Consider the following 5,790-nt stretch of genomic DNA (forward strand, 5'->3'; position numbering starts at 1 on the left):
TGTATCCATCGGATCGCCATCAATGATGGTGATACATGGCTGTGTACATAATGTATATACAACTCGTCTAAACATCAACCCAACAATGTTAGATCTGTAAATTTGCTTTCGCAAATTTTTGGTTCTTCCCTCGCCGGGATTCGAACCCATGCTACTGTGATATCGTGACACCAAATCGCCTGCACTGCAGCCGTCCCGCTAGACCACACGACCACCTGGGCTCTCAAAAAAAAGAGCTTTCGGTGGGCATGTGTTACCTTTCCACGTCAGTTTTAATCTAGCGGCGTACTACAGTACATGATATATATAAGGCATGAAGATGTTATTGTTACAGATCAGCTAAATTATCTATAGTAAAGGATCCTACAAATAAATGTAAGATACAGTCACAGAAAATAATTATATTCATAAGTACGTCTGAGTCAGTGACAACCCTACAACAGATGTATCCATCGGATCGCCATCAATGATGGTGATACATGGCTGTGTACATAATGTATATACAACTCGTCTAAACATCAACCCAACAATGTTAGATCTGTAAATTTGCTTTCGCAAATTTTTGGTTCTTCCCTCGCCGGGATTCGAACCCATGCTACTGTGATATCGTGACACCAAATCGCCTGCACTGCAGCCGTCCCGCTAGACCACACGACCACCTGGGCTCTCAAAAAAAAGAGCTTTCGGTGGCCATGTGTTACCTTTCCACGTCAGTTTTAATCTAGCGGCGTACTACAGTACATGATATATATAAGGCATGAAGATGTTATTGTTACAGATCAGCTAAATTATCTATAGTAAAGGATCCTACAAATTAATGTAAGATACAGTCACAGAAAATAATTATATTCATAAGTACGTCTGAGTCAGTGACAACCCTACAACAGATGTATCCATCGGATCGCCATCAATGATGGTGATACATGGCTGTGTACATAATGTATATACAACTCGTCTAAACATCAACCCAACAATGTTAGATCTGTAAATTTGCTTTCGCAAATTTTTGGTTCTTCCCTCGCCGGGATTCGAACCCATGCTACTGTGATATCGTGACACCAAATCGCCTGCACTGCAGCCGTCCCGCTAGACCACACGACCACCTGGGCTCTCAAAAAAAAGAGCTTTCGGTGGGCATGTGTTACCTTTCCACGTCAGTTTTAATCTAGCGGCGTACTACAGTACATGATATATATAAGGCATGAAGATGTTATTGTTACAGATCAGCTAAATTATCTATAGTAAAGGATCCTACAAATTAATGTAAGATACAGTCACAGAAAATAATTATATTCATAAGTACGTCTGAGTCAGTGACAACCCTACAACAGATGTATCCATCGGATCGCCATCAATGATGGTGATACATGGCTGTGTACATAATGTATATACAACTCGTCTAAACATCAACCCAACAATGTTAGATCTGTAAATTTGCTTTCGCAAATTTTTGGTTCTTCCCTCGCCGGGATTCGAACCCATGCTACTGTGATATCGTGACACCAAATCGCCTGCACTGCAGCCGTCCCGCTAGACCACACGACCACCTGGGCTCTCAAAAAAAAGAGCTTTCGGTGGGCATGTGTTACCTTTCCACGTCAGTTTTAATCTAGCGGCGTACTACAGTACATGATATATATAAGGCATGAAGATGTTATTGTTACAGATCAGCTAAATTATCTATAGTAAAGGATCCTACAAATTATTGTAAGATACAGTCACAGAAAATAATTATATTTAATTGTTTCTTTATTCTACATTGGCTAGAGGTATAGGGGATGGTTGAAATCTTACAAAACATGTTTAACCCCGCCCCATTTTTTTACCTGTCCCAAGTCAGGAGCCTCTTGCCTTTGCTGTTAGTCTTGGATGGTTTTTTTTTATAATTTTAGTTCATTAATTTATATGTTTGGAGTTTAGTGTGGACTCCATTTTCACTGAACAAGTAAGTAATTTCTGTTTAATATAAAAATAAGAATATACATATATGATATGATTGCCAATGAAATAGCTCGACATGAGATCAAATTACAACAAAGTATTCAAGTAGATATAAAAACGATTAGGTGGTACCTTAGATACAAATTCTATTATAATTTAACATTATGTCCAAAACAAATTTAATGCAACCGGAATGTCTGATCTACATAGTATGTACCTTCAAATAAGAATTTTCATGGACTAGAAATAGACAATTTGTACTGCAATAAAAAAAAATGATACTTAAGTAAATCAACAGGCATATGTGAAATTATTCAATGTTAAAAAGGTCTCATTAGTCTATGGCTTCCAGAGTAAAATAAAGGCAACAGTTGCGTACTGATGTTAAAAAGGATTAAATGAATAGAATGAAATACAACCCCGGGTTACACACTAAAACCGAGGGAACCACACTGACTTCAAAAGGAAAGCAACGAAACAACAAAAACATTGAAGTGAAACAAAAATAAACGCCAACAAACATATAAAATTAGACAATCCAAAATAAAATGAAAAGTAATAGCACGTGTAGGTTTAACTATTGCAATTTAACGAGGGTCATGCTTCTTTTTTTTTTTTCTTGTTGCGGATAAAATCATTAAAATAATATTAGACTTGTCCAATATCTGGTTGTTTGTGTATTTTTATATATAAGTCAAAGACCCCACACACTCCATAATACTTATGTCAATTATGCAATAAATATTAATTTTTACAGCTCTTAATCACTTATTCACAGCTATTTCCTTCAAGTATCATAAAATCATAAATATATATTTATATATAATTATAATTCATTTTCAGTTCAAACATCATTTGGAAGTAGGTAAATATGTATAACATTTGACTGTCCCTCTTTTATAAGTGTGTTAATAAATCATCTAGTTTCAATTTTAGGTCAATAAGTTTCCCTCTCTCTCTTCCTCTTACTTCTCATATACACGATTGTCGCTTTCTTTTCCTTTTATGTGAATTTGCGTACCTCCCGATGGACTCACATATAACTTATCTGTCGTTATCGATATTATAAGAAACATTCTGCTTGCTAAACAACCCAGTGGCGGATTCAGAGGGGGGCGTAGAGAGCGTACGCCCCACCTTTGCTGGCAGTAACACATGTTTAGGCTAAGGTTGACGCCTTCAAAGTATTGAGCAAGGACGTAATGACTTCTTTATCACAGTTCCACCCAACAGAAAATTATACTCTATTACACTCTTAAAAACCAGGCGTATTTTTTTTATTTTTTTTGGGGGGTGGGGATTGCATGTGAATCCCATATCTGACCGGAAGGTCTGTGCCGCCGAACTGATATACTGATTTTGTTCAAAGCCCGACTGCAACCGGCCTGCTTGGTGTGACGTATGTGACTCCATATGTCGAACGTGATTCACAACTTCATTTTCGTTTCCGATTCATTCGTAGCCTTTTGGTTGATTTGTACCCCTCGCTTCCATTGTTGGGTGAAACATTTCAACCAAACATTTCAATGGATAAAAATTTCTTGTTTTTTTTTCTTCGTGTCGGTCGTATTGTAAATTTCATTGAATAGCCGTATATCTTGTTCACAACAAGAAATCTGTAAAGTTATGCTAACTAACCATACAACAACGGGAATTTCCCATGTCCATTTTTTACTGACAAATTCCACTTCAAATATATTAAATAGTACATAGCTTTGAATCCATTCAATCATATTATAATAGACAATCAATGTAGAGAATACGGCACCAAAAATTTCCAGCCCCTACACTTTAACTAAAATGCATTTTACACTTATTTTATGTTTTTTAGCAAAAAAAAAGGTCCCCAAAATTTTTTCGCCTCGCTCCGCTTGGCGAAATTTATTTCTTCGCCCCCCTTTCCAAAATCCTGGATCCGCCCCTGCAACCAATCGTTATATTATACTATGAAAATGATTAATAAACTATGCTTATAATACTTTTTACGTTTTCTATCATTCCTGTATACAGAACAGAAGTTTATTCAAATGTTCGTCCAATCCAAATTGGTCATCGAATTAAAAAAAAAAGATTTTGGACTGCAGATCAACATTTGTTGAATTTTTGCAGATACATGCATTTAGTAACTAGCTCCAAATGGAGCTGTTTTTCTTATTCTCACTGGTACTCTTGAAAACGATCTATGAGGGTCTTTTTTCTCTAATCTTCAAAAAAGTAACCCCTTTTTTCTCTAATCTTCAAAAAATTAGACCACACATTTCTGTAATCTTCATTTTTAAGGGCATTATTCTTAAATCATTTAACCCCATCCAAACCCTCATCTATAGGCAGAAAACCCTAGCCGTATTAGGCACAACTTTTGGTCCTCGGTGCACTTTAACTTTGTACTTGTTTTGGCTTTCGTACTTTTTTCATCTGAGAGTCCCTGGTTGGTCTTGTGTGGACGAGACGCGCGTCTGGCGTATTAAAGTTTAAACCTGGTACCAATTTAGCTATTATTCGTGTGTTTCTCTGTCCTATATGTTCTCCCATTTATTTGTATAGTAGTCTTGTCATGTAATGATTTCGTTTTAATGTTATATTTAATATTGCCATAAAAGCGGGAGGTTTGGCATGCCACAAAACCAGGTTCAATCCACAATTTTTTTCTTAAAATGTCCTGTATCAAGTCAGGAAAATGGCCATTGTTATATAATTTTCATAGTTCGTTTCTGTGTGAGTTACATTTTAATGTTGTGTTTCTGTTGTGTCGTAGTTCTCCTCTTATATTTGAAACGTTTCCCTCAGTTTTAGTTTTTAACTCGGATTTGTTTGTTTTTCTCTCAATCGATTTATGAATTTCGAACAGCGATATACTACTGTTGCCTCTATCTATATATGAAAAGGCAGAACATATTCAGAATGATGAGTTCTACCTTCTGTCTAGATACATCAAAACTGTCAGACGAGTAATTCCCCTGTAATGAAATTTTTGCTTCTGTTTTTGGCGTTATTGCATATTATCTTTAAAACAAATATAAGATAAATACACACCTAAAAGAGCAGAAGTAATCAGTTAGACGGTGAACTCAAGTCAAACTGCAAAACTCATCAGTTACAACAAGAAGTAAGCGTCCTAAAAACGACATTTTTTGCATATAATCTTAAATCTATAATTATTAGAGAATTTAAGAGATAAAACATGATTTACAATCCAAGATTGACAATTAAGTTGATATTGCTGAAATCGTTTGTTTTAAATAAGTGCCTTAAATGACAAATAAACCTTCTTTTTGTTTGCATTTTTGAGTTTTTGACATTTATTTTAAAATAAAAGAGATATACAAAGAATTAAGCAAAATGATAAAATTATCAACAATGGAAGACTTCTAAATAGGTCAGCATACACATCGTTATATTTGTCAGTTGTCTTCATATACAGTTATGGTTCGTATGGCCATTTTTACGATTTTTGTGTTTTGGGAACAATTCATAGAAGGTCATGAATAATATTGTAATGAAAAAAAGTTGGAGAGTATATTCACTGACGAAGATGCAAAAAGTGTTAGATTAATATTGAAATATATCTGTGTTTATCACTGGAACTTGGAAGTTACCAGATCATATTTTTAGCAACTTTTTTTTACATTGGAAGCATTATAATACATAATAGCTATCTGAAATATAAATGTATACAAATCTACACAGATTTATGTCAATTAATTAGATTTTTTTTTTTAATTTTGAGTGAGACGTTCTATGTATAAAGGAATGAAAAACTTTTGTTCTTTTTTTATAAGCAACTTAGATAACAATTTTATATCAATGCACATGTATTCCAATTGCATATTGGCTAATAAACAGAAAACG

This window comes from Mytilus edulis, chromosome 11 (genome assembly GCF_963676685.1).
Source record: "Mytilus edulis chromosome 11, xbMytEdul2.2, whole genome shotgun sequence".
Classification (NCBI taxonomy): Eukaryota; Metazoa; Mollusca; class Bivalvia; order Mytilida; family Mytilidae; genus Mytilus; species Mytilus edulis.